This window comes from Lithobates pipiens, unplaced genomic scaffold, assembly GCF_037356315.1.
Source record: "Lithobates pipiens isolate NorthernLeopardFrog02 unplaced genomic scaffold, aLitPip1_a1.2 Scaffold_8, whole genome shotgun sequence".
Taxonomy (NCBI): Eukaryota; Metazoa; Chordata; class Amphibia; order Anura; family Ranidae; genus Lithobates; species Lithobates pipiens.
Window position 1 is genome coordinate 228,722,692 of NW_027507903.1, and position 19,729 is coordinate 228,742,420.

Consider the following 19,729-nt stretch of genomic DNA (forward strand, 5'->3'; position numbering starts at 1 on the left):
CCAAGACCATACAGTGGTTTAACAAGACAGGTTCCACTCAGAACAGGCCTCACCATGGTCGACCAAAGAAATTAAGTGCACGTGCTCAGCTTCATATCGAGAAGTTGGCTTTGGGAAATAGACTTATGAGTGTTGACAGCATTGCTGCAGAGGTTGAAGGGGTGGAGGGGGTCAGCCTGTCAGTGCTCAGACCATAGCCGCACACTGTATCAAATTGTTCTGCATGGCTTTCGTCCATGATAACGACCCAAAACACACCTCCAAGGTGACCACTGCCTTGCTAAAGAAGCTGAGGGTAAAGGTGATGGACTTGCCAAGCATGTCTCCAGACCAAAACTCTATTGAGCATCTGTGGGGCATCTTCAAATGGAAGGAGAAGGAGAGCAAGTTCTCTAACATCCACCAGCTCCATGATGTCATCATGGAGGAGTGGAAGAGGACTCCAGTGGCAACCTGTGAAGCTCTCCACATCCAAGAGGGTTTAGACAATGCTGGAAAATAATGGTGGCCACACAAAATATTGACACTTTGGGCCCAATTTGGACATGTTCCCTTAGGGGTGTACTTACTTATTTGCCAGCAGTTAAGACATTAATGACTGTGTGTTGGGTTATTTTGAGGGGACAGCAAATTTACACTGTTATACAAGCTGTACACTCACTACTTTACATTGTAGCAAAGTGTCATTTCTTCAGTGTTGTCACATGAAAAGATATAATAAAATATTTACAAAAATGTTAGGGGTTATGAATATGTTTCAAATTTGCCACTGTTAACACCTTTAAATATTTTATTAGTTACAGTGCCTTGAAAAAGTTGGAAGAAGACCCCCGGATGGCAGCGGCGACAAAGGAGAAAGCCGGGCTCCTCTGCTAGTAAAAGAGCTAGCAGAAGATAGTCTGGAGTCTGGCGAGAAGAACCCCGAAGACAGAAGAAGAGAAGACCCCCGAAGCTGTCTAATAAAATATTTTAAAAACCTGTGTTGTGGTTTTTTTATGTACACTTTTTTCCCCCAGGTGAATGGGTGGGGGTACCATGTACCCCATACTCATTCACATAGGGTGGGGGGCCGGGATCTGGGTGCCCCCTTATTAAAGGGGGCTCCCGGATTCTGATAAGCCCCCACCTGCAGACCCCGACAACCAATGGCCAGGGTTGTCGGGAAGAGGCCCTTGTCCTCATCAACATGGGGACAAGGTGCTTTGGAGTGGGGGGGCCGCAGGGGATTGCTTATCCCCACCCCCTTTCCTGACTGGCGGGTCTGCGTGCTTAGATAAGGGTCTGCTATGGACTTTGGGGGGACCCCCACACCGTTTTTTCGGCATAGGGCTTCCCTTTTAAATCCATACCAGGTGATGGGACTAGCAAGGTGTCAATCTCGCCGATGAAGGCGGCTACATTGAATTCCTTCACTAGTCCCATCTACCTGGAGCCACGTTCAAAATGAACGGACTTTTCTACGTGTGTGGGCAAGTCCGTTCATTTCAAAAGTATGGAGGACTAGCACACAGATGGGCTAGAATTGAAGTATTGGCATATAAAACACACACACTATTCGCACCCAATTTTCATGGTGAAAAAGTGAGTGTTATATGCTAATAAATACAGTAAATGTCTGTAATACACACTGTAATACACACTGTCACCACAGACAGGTATGTCCAGAGATTTACTATATGGTAAGGGAATGTTTAAATTCTGCATTAGTACATCAGAGATAATTTTATGATTCAAAAAAAATATTGTTTAGCCACTTGCCAACAGCCCACAATACATTTACTGCTGGTGGGCAGCATGTACAGGCCTGTACAGATAGTGGGTACAGGGAGGCATTGTGCGCCCCCCTCCCCAAGACTGATGTGTCCACTGTAAACACCGGAATTCGGATCCCGGTACTTGGGACCAGTATTTATGTCATTCGTCTGATTCATAACAGCTTTGCTTCCTAGTACTAGTGAGCTGTGATTGGCCCACAGCTGCCACATGGTACCTGGGCCAACCACAGCACCCTGTACCATATAATTAACTGTAGCCAATCATAGATCACTAGTATTATTCATAAATGTCACGAACATAACCAATTGAGATTCACTCATTCCTGCAGCGAAAATTGGTTACTGTTATCCTCCAATCCCCAGAACTCTCCTCAGATTGCTATGCTTTCATCCATACAAATCCATAGTCGTCTTTTGGAAAAACCCTTGCCTACAGCACTTGCTATGATGATGTTTTTGGCTTTGAAAGATAAATCAATTTCTAATTATATACTCATCTTCCAAGCTCAAGTGTGCCCAGCTTAATTAAGAAAATCTGGGGGCCCTGGTTGTACTGGAGTACCACTGTTGTTTAACTTCTTCTTTTTTCAAATTCCGACCGTCAAGAACGCAGTGACATACAACACGTAGGACGGGACTAGAAAAAGCAAGTTCAATACCCAGTAGCCAATAGCTTCCATCTCGTAGTTGAATCTGAGCATGTGTACGTTTTTGCGTGTCGGAATTGCATACACACGATCGGAATTTCCAATTGAAAGTTTTTCCGTCTAAAAAATTGAGAACATGCTCTCAAATTTTTGCTGGCGGGAATTCGGCCACCTAAATTCCGATGGAGCATACACACGGTCGCATTTTCCGATGAAAAGATCTCATCGGTCTTTTGCTGGCTGAAATTCCGATTGTGTGTACAAGGCATAAGACAAATAAAAGAAATCCATTATAAACAAATTTTCAAACCAGCATAAAACCATTAGGTGTATTGTAGACAAATATTGGCATATTCTAACCATGGACATCTTTCACTTTCAGAAGGGCTAGATCTCTTCGAGGCCAGCTAGTCTCTAGTGAGTTTAGGGGAGATGAACGCAGAGATCCATGTAAGCGTACAGGAACCTTCACCTGTAGTGGATGCAATTATCACCAGTTTTTAAATACTTCAAAGAATATTCTATTACCCAATGGTAAGTGTTATAGACCAAGACACTATACCATTTGCCAAACGCCGGGTGTAGTGTATCTCCTCCTTTGTGCCTGTGCATGTTTTAATGTGGGTAAGACAATACAGGAGTTTTGGTGAAGAGCTTATCGCCATATTATCTCAATGAGGACCTGTAATCCAAGTCTCCCCCTTGGTAGACATGTAACTGACATACATGATGGGGTTTCCCCAAGGATCTCCTTCCTAATACTCAACCATATACATCCTGGTATGCGGGGAGGGATTCGAATAATATTTATTTACAACACAAACAAAATGTATATATTTTGCGTGAATGCAACTAAACCACCTGGGCTAAATGGAGCTATCTCCTTCAGACCTTCCTTGGAGAATTTGGGGGATCTGAATGGGAACCCAATGGTCCCAATTAATGACCCCTGAGTGAATCAATACCTGGATCTTTGCAGCCTCCTATTTGTCTATTTTCTGGCAATTGATTTATAATATGCCAATATATGTAGTATTTCTTTTTATATATTTCATTTCTTACTCCAGCAGTTATAATTTCTTAACAAATATTGTCCATAATCTGTCAGTTATTCATTGTATAGAATTATATAACAACATATTTCTGTGTCTCCTAATAATCTAATTATAATATTTTATGTTTTTTGGTTTCTGTGTTTTTGGCATATTTGCGTCTCTGCCTTCCTATTCGTGTTCGGATGACTGGCCGCACTTCAAGCACCTGCTCTTTGCTGTCCCTCACTCGGCGCACGGGGGCCGTTCACACCTTGTATGATGTGCACGGGCTCTTCCACACTGGTAGTTGTGGAGCCACATTCACATGATGTCACGTCGCCGGGCATCATGATGTCACCATGCCTTGCCTGGCGTCCCTTGATGCCGGATGTGTCTCACTCTCCATCAGGCAGCTAGGTAGAGGCACCTCTGCATGCTGTTGACTCAAGGAGATCTGGCCCCTCCCCACATTCTCACCAGGATTGGACACCAGACCCCCTATACACCCATATAAATTGACTCATAAGCCACACACCATTTTGTGATGCACATTCAGGTTGACAGGACCACACAGGCATCGAGCTCCAAAAAAGGTAATTGCCCAGGCAAATAACTAACTTTGTGGCTTCTCCTCCCTGTTTTTTTGTGGGGTAATACATAGCCGTACATAGACCTCTAAAGATTGGTATTACTAGATGGGGTGCATACATGTGCATGATTTTGGGTGACATAGTGTCCCCTGTTTCTTTCCCTCTAGACCTTATATAGTCTACCTGGGCCTTTGGAAGTCGCCTGACATTTGTGGCTTCATACCATCCAGTAAGTCCTTCCCTGCATATACATCACACATAAATAGGCTAGGTATGTATGATTTGCTCAGACACATATATGCAATCATTTCTAAGGGAAATGTATCCATCACTGTGGTTGTTACACTGAATCAATCTCTTTTCTTTTTTGCCCCTAGTGATATCTGTCACTCCAGGCTTTATGTGGGCCTCCATGGGGGCCACTCTTGAGCACCCTTTGTGAAGTAACAGCTTTCTTGGATTGTTTCCTTGTGTGCACTCATCTCTTTCTGGACCCAAACTGGTCGGCTTGAGGCTGTAGCATTTCCTAAAGTCTTTTTAATTTGAATGCAAGATCTCTGAACTTCTATGCAAATTGTATGGTCAGTTGTCAAACATAAAATTAAGCAGTTTTGAAAAAACTTTTAGATGTCATGCATAACGATGTATATATTCATATATCTGTTTTTTATCAATTGTAGACGTATTACCGTCCTGTTGTAACCACATACCCCTGATGAAGAGAACTATTATCAGAGACTCGAAACTTGTTAGGTTATCGCTGTTGCTTTATCTTTTCAACAGAGTATTGGTTGTTTCTCAACTGTATTTCAATATTGCATATCTTTTTATCTGCATCCTGCATTTCCTATGTATTGTATATCCAACTATTTTTAACCTTTTCCAATTTTTTTTTTTTTTTCTATAATTATGGGTTGATTTGTAGAGAAGTACTGCCCCTTCAAAGTCCCAATTAGAGGTAAATCTTTTTTGTTGTTAAGTATGAATGAATGTCTGAACAAGTATTCACAAAAAAATATATACATATTTGTGGTTACATGGTTCAAGTACATTTATCTTGACACAAAATACATTTGGTTTAGTTACCTGTCAATTGTTGCTTGGACTTTTCCGGAATTAATTGCTTCCTCACTTCATTAAATTTCTCATGTGATTTCATTCCATTCACAGTATTTTGAATAACAAGGTTTATCTCATGCAAGCAAGCTCACCTGAACTGAACTCTTTCACCATCAGGCTTGTAAAATTATTTTCTCAGTGAATTCTTGACACAATGTACACAATTGGTTTTATTTATACTGCTTTAAACATTACATAATGTTATACTGTAATATTTTACAAGGATATGCAAAAAGTAGTATCATACATTAGGCAGCTTAATTTTATTAACATTGTTCAGTACCTGAAAGAAGAAAAAAAAAACACACCAACAATAATAGCAATGTACACATTTTCTATCAAAACATAATATGTGAGAATAAATCATATTTTGTTATTCTTAGCCTCAAGCTGCTAGTTAGTGAAATGTGCAATTCAGTAACAGATCCATGATTCTCAGCAGAGGTATACATTTGCTAAATCGTATGATAGGCAGATTTGCAAATGTGCTAACTGTAAGCATATCCATTAAGCTAAATCACATACGTCAGCCAGGCACAAGAACTTAGCAAATTCAGTAATAAACATTGCAATGTACTATTTTCAATAGCTGCACATGGCAGGGGAACCATTCCTATGATTTACCAGTATTTGTCAGAGTTTAGAGATCACAGCAAAATATTGTTTATTGTATGAAGAGTTGTATTTTCATTACTTTTGCTTGTGGCTATGTATTAGCAAATGTGTGTAATGTTTTGTGATGAATTGTTATGGTTTGGTTATATTGTTATATTCTATTGGTCTATGTAGCATATACATGCAGTTACATTATTGAAGAGTATCATTCATCTAAAGTGTTAACTCTACACTGAAATCCCACCCCTACATGCGTCTCTGGCAGAGATCCTGTATTTCTTGTGCTTCTTCCAACAGCATAAAAGTCATATGATGTAACGTGATCTCAATGACTTTGAAGGACGTTTTTTTTTAAAGATCTTCCAATAAAAAAAGTATTTAAAACTTACTATTCATTTTAAAATGCAACTTTATCTAATAATCTAATAATAAGTGATGATAGATAAGGTATTATTATGTTTTTGAATATCAACAATAAGCATCCTCCTAGATTTAGTATATGTAAACCTATTTTATTGTATGTTTGGCATCATGTCAGTTTTCTTATAAAAATTATTTTTGTGAATATATTGCAAAGGTTTTTTTTTTTTTTTTACCTGGAGATCATGCTTCAGGCTGACAAAGATAAGCTACTACAGTACCTTGCAATTAGCAGCAGCACTGTTAGCCTACCACATGTGTTCCTTCAGTTAGATGTTCGGAGGCCTATCAAACAGATTTAATGGGCAACACAACAGCCAACTTAAAGTGATAATAAAGGTAAAAAAATAAAATAAAAAATAAAAAAACATTTCATACTTACCTGCTCTGTGCAGCAGTTTTGCACAGAGCAGTCAGTATCCCTCTCTTCTCGGCTCTCCCCGCTGGCACTCCTGGCCCCTCCCTCCTGTCGAGTGCCCCCAGAGCAAGCAGCTTGCAATGGGGGCACCCAAGCAGGCTCTGCATTTTCATTCAGACACAGAACTGTGACTTGGCCCGCCCCTTTATCTTTTCATTGGCTGCCTGGCTGTGATTGACAATTGCCAATGGCTCCCACTGCTGTCTCAGCAATTGAGGTGGGAGAGTCCTTGGAGAGCTGATGATCTCGTGCACATCGCTGGATCAAGAGGGAGCTCAGGTAAATATTAGAAGGGAGCTGGGGGACTGCAGCACAAAGGTTTTTTACCCTGATGCAGCCCCCTCAGGCCCTCCAATACTTACCTGAGCCCCATCTCAATCCAGAGATGTGCACAAGAGCAGTAGCTCTCCCTTGCCTTTTCCTCTTCATTGGCTGAGACAGCAGCGGGATCCACTGGCTCCAACTACTGTCAATCACAGCCAGTCAGTCAATGAGGAGAGAGCAGGGCCATGCCATGCTCCATTTGTGAATGGACACAGAGCAGCAATTCGGGAGCAAGCCTGCTCAAGTGCCCCCAGAGCAAGCAGCTTGCTATGGGGCAATCGGCAGGAGGGAGGGGCCAGGGGCGCCAGTGGGTTATATGACAGAACCCAGATCATACATGGGCCAGTATAGAGTATATGTATTTAGAATCAGTCTATATATAGTTTGAAGCTGTTATAGCTGCAAAGGGTGGACCAACTCCATATTAAACCCTACAGACTAAGACCCCTTTCACACCAGGGCGTTTTGCAGGCGATATAGCGTTAGAAATAGCGCCTGCAAAATGCCCTAAAGAAGCTGCACTATTGTGTGTAGTGTGAAAGCCCGAGGGCTTTCACACTACAGTGGTGCGCTGGCAGGACGTCAGAAAAAAATCCTGCCAGCAGGTTCTTTGGAGCGGTGAAGGAGCGGTGTGTTTACCGCTCCTCCACCGCTGCTGCCCATTGAAATCAATGGGGCAGCGCTGTAATGCTGCCGGCAAAACGCCGCTATTGCGGGGTATTCCTGGCGGTTTTAACCCTTTCGCGGCCGCTAGCGGGGGGTAAAAGCGCCCCGCTAGCGGCCGAAATACGCCGCAAATCCGGCGGTAAAACGTCGCTAAAAATAGCGCGTTTTACCGCCGACGCAAGGTGCGGTGTGGTGTGAAAGGGGTCTAAGACTTGGATGCCATTAAAGTTCATGTATGTGTAAAGGCAGGCGTCACAATACTTTTGGTAATATAGTGTATGTTTACTTAGTTTGCTTCTGTTCATTAAGTTTGTTGACACACAATTTGTCAATCACAATTTGTTTTACACGATTACATATTTTGGATAGTACTTCTCGTTATTTATTTTGTTTACTGTATTTAAAATAGTCACTAGTAGAATAGCACCTGGAGAAGAAGGGTCAGGCTTGTTCGCACCACATGGCATGCATATTGTGCACCTAACACATGTAAGTTAGTGTGCAATGTGAACAGCAGTGCATTATTAAAACATATCGCAGGGTTTACTTTTTTTTACATTTAAGTAAATCTATGTCTTTTGGTGCGTTTCAATGCATTGCGTTGCATTGGAACGCACAGAGCAATTCTGTTAACAACTGAAGTATTGGGCATAAGGTAAATTGCCTTGTTCTTGAGTTGGGACTGCATTGTGCATTGTTGTCAAATAGTGCCCAATGCTGCTGATATGAACAAGCCCTTATGCCGCGTACACACGATCTGACTTTCTGGCAGACTTTGCAGCAGAGGTCCACCGGACTTTTAGAATGAGCGGACTTGCACACACACGAACGGACTTCCCGTCGGATTTTTGGCGGAGGTTCGACGGACTTTCAAAATGAATGGACTTGCCCACACATGGACTAAAGCCTGTTCATTTTGAACGTACGACGGGGCTAGAGAAGGAAGTCAATCTCGCCGCTTTCATGGGCGAGATTGACACCTTGCAAGCCTTGTCGCCTGGTATGGATTTTAAGGGTAACCCCTATGCCAAATAAACGGCGTGGGGGTTCCCCAAAATCCACACCAGACCGGCCGGCCAGGAAAGGGAGTGGGGACCAGCGAGCGCCCCCCCCCCTGAATCGTACCAGGCCGCATGCCCTCAACATGGGGGGGGTGGGTGCTTTGGGGAAGGGGGGCACAGTGCGGCCCCCCACCTCAAAGCACCTTGTCCCCATGTTGATGAGGACAAGGACCTCTTCCCGACAACCCTGGCCACTGGTTGTTGGGGTCTGCGGGCAGGGGGCTTATCGGAATCCAGGAGCCCCCTTTAATAAGGGGGGCCCCAGATCCTGGCTCCCCACACCCAGTTGTGTGAAAATAGCAAATTAATATTCGCTATTGTATTCCTGCTTCTCCTCCCGGTCAATCAGGAAACGGGTCTGAAGACCCGAATAGCCGAGAGAAGAAGTGGCCGTATTGGCTGGAAGCAGAAGCAAGGGGGAAGGTGCCATGGAGGAGACTCAGGGGGAAGCCATGAAGCTGCCCGCAACCTTGATGGGGTAAGTGCGGGGCTGGTGAGCAGCTGGGTGAGCCAGGGGGGTTTGTTCACCGAGCAACCAATCGACGGGGGAGGGTGTCCCCCCAAAAAATAGAGCAACAGCCACCACTGCAGTGTATGGCCAGCTTTAGACAGCTGTCACTATAACAGTTGTCCCTACTGGAAAATTTAGCCTCATCTCTTCTAGTGACAGTTCCAAAATGTTGTATTCCCCATCACTTTCTGTCTCTGTGCCCATAATCACCAGGAGGCCAGGACACAGACAGCAATATAAATCTGGCAGGGGGTTTAATCCTTCCATGCTCTATCCAACACTAAAAAAAAGGAGTTTGGGCTGTACATACATTGTAATTGAATGTAAACAATCTAAAACCAGTCAGCAAGCGACTTATTTTTTTTTTGATTTGACTACCCCGTCCCCAACGTTTTTAAAGGGAAAAGCTGAATTGTTGCTATGGGCAAGTACGCTGTATGTATCAATTCATGCGGTGCATTGTTAAATAAGCCATTGCAAAGTCCTTTAGGCAGACAGTAAGCTGAATTTGCATTGCTGAACAGTTTGAAGCCTCACTTTAACACCAGCTTCCTTAATAGCACATCACATCCATGGAAATATTTGGGCTGGGTTGCCTGAGGCGCTTGTATAGAACGCTGAATGCAGAAAGTGAGCTAGAAAGACCAGCCCAAGACTCGTCACCCTCCCTTCCCTTGCTAATACAAACAGCAAGATCATTCTCAGTCTACTCCTCCTACTAAAACCTCTGAAAACGTCAGTGAAACACTCTAGTGTATTTATTCATACTTCTTAAAAAAAAAAAGAAATATAACGCAAGACGTGAATAGGAATTCCAGCATTGATCAGGTAACCTGACTCAACATACATTTATTTACAACCTAATGATAATAGTGTAATATATTCATATCTTTTAGTTAACACTGTATTTGTGCAATATGTTAGCTTTAAGGATGGATGGAATAATACTACTGAGGCAGCTGACATTGGTACTATTTGTGGTTATTTGCTGCTTTGTTGTCTTTGTGGCTCTCAGTAAAGTAGTATGTGGAATATACAGCTTGCATTGGGAGTACAGAATCTTCCCTGACTTGGCTGGGAAATATCTCTAGCTGTCCTACATTTCAGGGGGCGGGTGAGCTTGTTCCATGCTACCAGTGGAGAGGAATAAATGTGTCATTGTGACGTTGAATAGTCTCACACTGCCATGTTTACACTGCGTATGGATGAGTGAAATCTGCATTATACAGAAAGCTTGCAAATCCATGGGACAATCTCTGCACAAACATACAGTTAATCGCACATATGTACTGATTTAAAGCGTTTGTTCAACTAAACACTAAAAAAAAGAAAATGCTAGCTTTAACGAAAATGTGTTTTCTTCCTCTTCATTTTTTTTTTTTTTTTTACAATTTACAAGAAAATATGTGACATATGGTGTCTTCAAAACTGCTGTTCAGAGGTTGAGAACCGCGTGAGACATAACCACTATCTGATAATGCAGCTGTAAGGAATGTACTACATTTGTAGGAAATATGGCACATCCGTGCTTGGTTAATCATACCCTTATGTAAAATAATCAAATACAGATCTTAGATAACATGCATATCAAGCAGCAGAATCACATTGAACAAACACTTTTTGTGGAATAATTTTAATTTCAGTTTAAAATGTATTAGTATATTTGTATCTGCTACTCTGTATATTTTACACTAAGTGGTCACATAAAAATTGCTTTACAGTTCGTTCATCTGGGCAACAGACTTTGCTCCCCCTTGGTAGATCGTTTTCAAAGGGCGGTAGATAAGCAGCTTACAGATGTTCAGTAGGGGATACTGCTACCTCTTGAGTGCCTGCCTTTTTTTTATCCAAAGAAATTTTACATGGAACTACAGTGCTGGAGCCTTTTGGCACACGGTTGCGATGTGGTACCGTTCACCTCAATGATTGCACGTGGTAGCCAGCAGATCTGGCCAATGACAGCATGCTGTATTTTTTTGCTGCACCACGAAGCAAAGTATCTTGGCCAAGGCAATGTGTGCAGCACACTTTAGTTGCAATGTTAACTTGTTAGGAAGCAGCCAAGGAGCAGTAAAAACATAGATCAACTTATTGTTTGTTACTGCCACTTGGTCATACCCTCAATTTGCCTTGAAATAGAAATGAGCCCATGCTATCTATTTGAATGTATGAAACTATTCAAGAACTGTATTAATAATAATTAACATTTCATCATTGGGTTCATGTTCTATCCTTTATTTTCTGTACCACACATCTGACTAGAGCGGCCATTCTCAACCAGGGTTCCGTGGAACCCTGGGGTTCCTCCAGAGGTTGCTAAGGGTTCCCTGAGCTGTGGCTGATGAACCACCTTTTTGATGGTACCTACAGAGAGTTCAAGGTTCAGCATCACTTAGAAAACCCAGGAGCATGACACCAATTTTTTTTTTTTGCCGTTTTTAAGGGTGACATTCTGAGCACCACTTTAAGTGGGACAGTATTCCAATTGGCCACCAGTATAAGGGGCATCGTTCCTTTTGACCCCTGATAAATTGGTTTTAGTAAGGGTTCCTTGAGACCTGAACATCATTTTTGGAGTTCCTCTAGAGTTAAAAGGTTCAGATAGGCTGGACTAGAGGTTAGTATTTGAGCAGGATTCCGTATAGAGTTTGTGGGAATTATAGAGTGAGGATTCCAGCTCCATGATCTATTGGCCGTAATAAGGAAATATTGTGCTTCCTTAATCATATAATGCTCTAATGAGAAAGTGATGAAACATGAGGGTTGCTGGCTTGGATCCCAACCACAGCACTACCTGCACAGAATTTACATGTTCTCCCTGTACAGGTTTCATCTGGGTACTCAGGTGTCTTCCCATACTTCAAAGACATGCTGGTAGGTAAATTGGTCCTAGCATGTGCATGTATGAATGTGAGGTAGAGACCTTATATTGTAAGCGCCTTGAGGGCAGAGACTGATGTGAATGCACAATATGTGTTAAGTGCTACATAAATAAATGGCACTATATAAGTTCCTGTAATAAAGTATTCTACTCTTTATTAGATTAGTTAAGTTACAAGGGACAGAAATTCTTACTTCATAATCCCCTACACCCAGTCACTCTTTGTAGGGGGGCTTTCCTATTGAATTAACATTACTTTTTTTATATTGGGACATTCTGTATACATTACAGGTATACCTCAGAAATGTCATTGCCATCTAAGTTAGCTGGTTGCTGTCCCCATGACTGACCATGTGACTAGAGCACTCCACATTTATAATTTAGGAAGTAGCTTCAACAAGGTAGAAAGTGGAATCCATATGTGAATTTCCATATACCGTATTTATTGGCTATAACACGTGCACCCCAAGTTTAGGAAGGAATTTTAAGAAAAAAAACTTTTAGGAGGGAAGTTTAAGGAAAAAAACTTACATTTAAATGCCCATCAATGCAGCCTTATCAGTGTCCATCTGCAGCCTTGTCCATCATTGCACCCTTGTAAGTGTCATTTGTAGCCTTGTCCTGCAGCATTGTCCATCATTTGCAGCCTTGTCAGTGTCATATGCAGCTTTGTCATGCAGCCTTGTCCATCGTTGCACCCTTGTCAGTGTCATTTACAGCCTTGTCCCTCATTTGCAGCCTTGTCAGTTTTATTTGCAGCTTTGCCTTTTAAAAATGGCACCTGCCGAGATACAGAGCCGGATGTCCTCTGTATCTCGGCAGCGCTCGGTAGTTCTCAGCAGCTTTCGGACACCTTCAGCCGTTCTCGGCAGCTTTCGGCCGGTCTCGGCCGTTCTCTGCGGGTGAAAGCTGCCGAGAACGGCCGAAAGCCGCCGAGAAGGGCTGAAGGTTGCTGAAAGCCGCCCAGAGGCTCACAATGGTGGAGGAGCGGCATATAACATGCACCCACGATTTCAACCTGATTTTAAGGGGAAAAAAGTGTGTGTTATACGCCAATAAATACGGTAAATAAAAGTAGGTAGGGCTGTACAAGTTTGTTGAAACCCTTGCAATGTAAATAAATAATAAAGCATTTTTTTTTTTGGGGTTCAGCCGAAATTGATTGGCACTGCAATTATTACTATGACTTAGCTTAAAGCGGAACTTCACCCAACAGGGTTCTGCTTTACCTTTCCCTCCCTCTCCCCTCTGCCTCATTCCGATATTATTTTTTTGGGAGGAGGAATGGGTTGCTACTTTTGATGGGTACACACTCCTACTTCTGTTCAGATCGCCTAGGACAGTAGTCATCAATCCTGTCCTCAGGGCCCACTAACAGGCCAGGTTTTATGTATTACCTTGGGGAGATGCAGACTAGAATACTGCAATCACTGAGCAGCAAATTATATCACCTGTGTGTATTCCAGTTATCTTGCAAACCTGGCCTGTTAGTGGGCCCTGAGGACAGGGTTGATGACCACTGGCCTAGGAGATCCGAGTGGAAGTTCTCCTCCTACCCTCCCTGTCCGCAGGCTTCTGAGACTATTCACAAAGCACAACGAGGCTCATGCATGCTCAGTGGGCAGCTGACTGTGAAGCTACAAGGAGTCATAGCAGGCTGCCCACAGTTATGATGCTGGTGTTGGGATCTGAAGACCAGTAAAGAAATTGTCTCGGATTAGGACAGATCTGGATCCCTGGACATGTGAGTGTCTGTTTATTAAAAATCAGCAGTTTTGAATGAAATTAATGAATATAAATTAATTTGGTTGCTTCGTTATAAATTATTTTGGATTTGTTGAAATTTGTTACTAATGTGATTCAGAGATTCAGATACATCTGAATCTGCGAACAACGAAAATTATGTCTGAATTTTGATTCGTAGTGAAATGAATTGCACAAGTCTACATGAGGCTATCTTGAGCATGAAAAAACATTATCTGTCCAAATGAATCCTAAGTTCTGCAACCACTTCTGTGTATTTTAATTTATATTTTCATGTGATAACACTGAAGAAATGACACTTTGCTATAAAATGTACAAATTGTTGAAATTTGGGCCCAAAGTGTCAATATTTTGTGTGGCCACCATTATTTACCAGCACTGCCTTAACCCTTTTGGGCATGGAGTTCACCAGATTCACAGGTTGCCACTCCTCCATGACGACATCACGGAGCTGGTGGATGTTAGACCTTGCCTTCCTCCACCTTCTGTTTGAGGATACCCCACAGATGCTCAATAGATTTTAGGTCTGGAGACATGCTTGGCCAGTCCATCACCTTTACCTCAGCTTCTTTAGCAAGGAAGTGGTCGTCTTGAAGGTGTGTTTGGGGTCATTATCATGTTGGAATACTGCCCTGCAGCCCAGTCTTCAAAGGGAGTGGATCGTGCTCTGTTTCAGTATGTCACAGTACATGTTGGCATTCATGGTTCCCTTAATGAACTATAGCTTTCCAGTGCCAGCAGCACTCATGCAGCCCCAGATCATGACACTCCCACCACCATGCTTTACTGTAGGCAAGACAGATTTGTCTTTGTACTCCTCACCTGGTTGCCACCACACGTGCTTGACACCATCTGAACTAAATACGTTTATCTTGGTCTCATTAGCCCACAGGACATGGTTCCAGTAATCCATGTCCTTAGTCTGCTTGTCTTCAGTAAACTGTTTGTGGACTTTCTTCTGCATCATCTTTATTAGAGGCTTACTTCTGGGACGACAGCCATGCAGTCCAATTTTATGCAGTGTGTGGCGTATGGTCTGAGCACTGACAAGCTGAACCCCCCCACCGCTTCAATCTCTGTAGCAATGCTGGCATCACTCATATGTCTATTTCCTAAAGACAATCTGTGGCTATGACGCTGAGCACATGCACTTAACTTCTTTGGTCAACCATGGTGAAGTCTGTTCTGAGTGGAACCTGTCCGGTTAAACCACTGTATGGTCTTGGCCACCGTACTGCAGCTTAGTTTCAGAGTCTTGGCAATCGTCTTATAGCCTAGTCCTTCTTTATGTAGAGCAACAGTTCTTTTTTTAGATCCTCAGAGAGTTATTTGCCATGAGGTGCTATGTTGATCTTCCAGTGACAAGTATGGGAGGGTTAGAGCTAAAAAAACAAATTTAACAGACCTGCTCCCCATCCATACCCGATACCTTGTAACACTAACGAGTCACATGACCCCGTGGAGAGAAAATGGCTAATTGGGCTCAATTTGGACATTTTCACTTAGAGGTGTACTCACTTTTGTTTCCAGCGGTTAAGACATTAATAGCTGTGTGTTGAATTATTTTGAGGGGACAGCAAATTTACACTGTTATACAAGCTGTACACTCACTATTTTACATTGTAGCAAAGTGTCATTTCTTCAGTGTTGTCACATGAAAATATATAATAAAATATTTACAAAAATGTTAGGGGTTATGAATATGTTTCAAATTTGCCACTGTTGGGGGGTGTACTCACTTTTGTGACATACTGTATACTGGTGTAAATTACTGGAATAGAAGATTATGAGGCCAGGTCAGAGGGCACAGTCGACCTCTGAGATGAGGAGTGGTGGGCTGAAGGAAGGTCTCCATAGAGTGTCCTAAGATATTAGGACACTCTGTAAAGATGCAGCCTTTCCCAAAACTCTATCAGGCATCATGTTTCCCAAAACTCTATCAGGCATCATGGATAGGCATTGTACATAATTTCCTCCCATAATTTGTGATTAGCTGAACATACCTAGGTTAGGTTTGATTTGGGGCAGGTTCAGCGAACATGAATAAAGTTCGGGTGCTGAATCCAAACCCAAATGAGGTTAATGGGGGCCAACTATTAAAAAAACAGTAATGGTACTTTTCTAGACTAATACACCAGGGATTGTCAAAAAATGCCATGGGATTCTGGGAATTCCCCTGGAGAACATGAGCAAAGCAATAAAAAAAATGTCTAAATTATGTTTATCAGGAAGCAGCAATTTTAGTAATGCTTAATGTGAGCTTCCAAAATTCCAAATGGTTCTAAATAACAGGGGGGGTGCTCTGATACTACCCGATACTACTAATGTTGTGCATCTGTGCAGTGTATTCAACTTTCCACAGCAAAACTGCCATTTACAAAAACAAAAGTACAGGCAAAATTCTCTCAAAATGCTCTCCAACCTACCACAGAGCAGGGTCCTCCAACCATCCACAAAATAAAAGAAAACCTGCAGAGTCCACCACAAGGCCCCCAGCCCCCTTCACAGCTCTCCAGTGGGCTTCAGAGTTCCTAATGATTTTCCTCCTACTGATGTCAGGGCATTTATTCCTCCAACAGAGCACTAACACTGGGGCTTCCTTCATCCCACTCACCATTAATATGGGGGAATTTTTACTACTAGTGATCACCAATGCTATTGCATTTCTTTTCTCCTACTGACCACTGATGGCCATTTTTTCCTACCACTGATCATTAACACCGGTGCATTTTTTATTCTATTTGACCAGTGATACTAGGGTATTCTTTCCTTCTACTGGCCACTGACGGGCCTTTTTTTAACTGCTAGTGAACACTGGCAAGGCATTTTTTCTCCCTACAGATCACTGATGGAGCATTTCCCCCCTACTAACCACTGATGATAATTTTTTTCTCTTATGCCACGTGCACACGATTCGAATTCTTGTCGGAAGAAGCTCTGATGGTTTTCCCCGCTCAAGCTGTCTTGCCTACACACAGTCACACCAAATTCCGATCGTCTAGAACGCGGTGACGTACAACACGTACGACGGGACTAGAAAAAGGAAGTTCAATAGCCAGTAGCTAATAGCTTCTATCTCGTAGTTGAATCTGAGCATGCGTGATTTTTGGCATGTCAGAATTGCATACAGGCAATCGGAATTTCCGTCAGGAAAATTGAGAACATTCTATCGATTTTTGGCTGGCGGAAAATCGGACAGCTAAATTTCCGATGGAGCATACACACGGTCACATTTTCTGATGAGAGCCCTTCATCAGAAATTTTTTTTGTCTGGAATTCCTATTGCGTGTATGCGGCATTACTGACATCTAATACCAGGGTATATTTATCCATACTTTCCCTTTAAGCATTGTCAAGGTAAGACCAAAACATAAGCTTCCTTCTCTTCTAGCTCAACTGTCATTGCACTGTAATTACAAATTGTATACTTATTGTTTGGTTACCAAAGAAGCTTGAAAGAAATACTATACACACTGTACATTCCTCAGAACAATTGAGATATCCAGTAGTATTTTGCTAAAATAGTCTTGTATATTTTATCAACATATTGCTTTTAAACTGTTATTGTTTTTTTTTATAATGCATGCGATTTCATATTAAAGAGGTTGTAAACCCTGAGAAAAAAAACCTGTAAGACAAAGGCATAATAAGCTATTATGCATCTTACCTTACAACAAATCCTTCCAGCGGTGCTCACACACTGCTGATACAGCTGACATCTTCCTTGGTGTTTCTTCCGGGTACACGGGCGTTGGCGCTGTTACGTCAGGGGCTCTGAAGGTCCAGCATGGTAAGCTGGACCTTCAGAGCGCTTGCGGCAATCACATCATCGGCTGCATGCACTCAACGGTGCAAGTTTAGGAGATATTCACAGTACCTAAAGGTAAGCCTTATTATAGGCTTACCTATAAAAATAAATAAAAAGTAAGACTTTACTTCCTCTTTAACTTTAATATGAGAAACTTAATCAGGAAGTAGTTTCAGAATTACAAATTCCTATAATAACTGAAAGGCTAAGCGCTGGTTAACACCAGCAATTTCATTATATGACATTCCATTCGGGTGTATTCAACTCAGTGTGAAAAAAAAGTGCTGCATGTCCTACTTTTTTCAGTGTATGCCATTGCAACACAATTGCGTGGACAGAACAAATAGGATATAAGGCAAATTGCCTTGTCCATGCATTATGCATCAGGATGAATGGACCCTGTGCTCCAGTGCGTGCTGAAGGGGCAGAGCCCAGAGCAACAATTGACAGTCGCCTCTCTGTGCTCAGAGTGGACCCAAAAACTGAATGATCAGCAGTCACATAATCGCTCAGTTCTCAGGCTTAGAGCCAGCAAGGGACAGCTTAAAACATCAGCTAAATGCTGCAGCAGGTTGGTGAGCATGTATGATTATTTTTTTATATTTCTGCACTTTTCATTCCTTTAAAAAAAAAAAAAAACCCTGTTAAAATTACCAGCCTCAAGAAAGCTTTGATACACATTGTTATATTTTTTTACCTCCAAGACTGACAACTTCCCACATCACATTTTTTCCATAACACATGTTTCTTCCACATCTCTTTCTGGTTTACCTGGCTCTACTGGTTCTTCTCTCTCTCCCACTTTTCTCTACTTGACTCTGAATCTCTCAGTAATTTAACATGAAACCTACCACCAACATACTTGAATCTGTTTCTTCCAATTTTTTTTTTTTATATTTACAGTATCTCATAAAAGTGAGTACACCCCTCACATTTTTGTAAATGTTTTATTCTATCTTCTCATATGACAACACTGAAGAAATGACACTTTGCTACAATGTCAAGTAGTAAGTGTACAGCTTGTATAACAGTGTAAATTTGCTGTCTCCTCAAAATAACTCAACACACAACCATTAATGTCTAAACTGCTGGCAACAAAAATGAGTACACTCCTAAGTGAAAATTTTCAATTTGGGCCCAATTATCCATTTTCCCTCCCCGCTGCCATGTGACTCGTTAGTGTTTAGAAGGACTCAGGTGTGAATGAGGGAGCAGGTGTGTTAAATTTGGTGTTATCGCTCTCACTCTCTCATACTGGTCACTGGAAGTTCAACATGGTACCTCATGGCAAAATGGGAAAGAACTCTCTGAGGATCTGAAAAAAAGAATTGTTGCTCTACATAAAGAAGGACTAGGCTATAAGAAGATAGCCAAGACCCTGAAACTGAGCTGCAGCATGGTGGCCAAGACCATACAGCGGTTTAACAGGACAGGTTCCACTCAGAACAGGCCTCGCCATGGTCGAACCAAAGAAGTTGAGTGCACATGCTCAGTGCCATATCCACAGGTTGTCTTTGGGAAATAGATGTAGGAGTGCTGCCAACATTGTTGCAGAGGTTGAAGGGGTGAGGGGGGGGGGGTCAGCCTGTCAGTGCTCAGACCATACGCCGCACACTGCATCAAATTGGACTGCATGGCTGTGATCCCAGAAACAAGCCTCTTCTAAAGATGATGCACAAGATAGACCGCAAACAGTTTGCTGAAGACAAGCAGACTAAGGACATGGATTACTGGAACCATGTCCTGTGGTCTGATGAGCCAAAGATAAACTTATTTGGTTCAGATGGTGTAAAGTGTGTGTGGTGGCAACTAGGTGAGGAGTACAAAAACTAGTGTGCCTTGCCTACAGCCAAGCATGGTGGTGGGAGTGTTATGGTCTGGGGCTGCATGAGTGCTGCTGGCACTAGGCAGCTACAGTTTATTGAAGGAACTATGAACGCCATGTACTGTGACATACTGAAGCAGAGCATGACCCCCCCCCCCTTTGGAGACTGGGCCACAGGGCAGTATTCCAACATATTAATGACCTTAAACACACCTCTAAGACAACCACTGCCTTGCTAAATATTGAGCCTCTGCAGGGCATCCTCAAATGG

At 42.4% G+C, this 19,729-nt stretch overlaps 1 protein-coding gene across 1 annotated transcript in view; it reads left to right on the forward strand.

The window, feature by feature from the left end:
* Positions 1–9,849: 9,849 nt before the first annotated feature.
* The window catches only part of LOC143963731 (monocarboxylate transporter 2-like), a 141,041-nt gene continuing 131,161 nt past the window's right edge, over positions 9,850–19,729 (forward strand). Inside the window, exon 1 of the mRNA XM_077473450.1 lies at positions 9,850–10,008. The gene's annotated coding sequence lies outside the window, so the exon portion shown is untranslated. The remainder of the gene's footprint in view (positions 10,009–19,729) is intronic.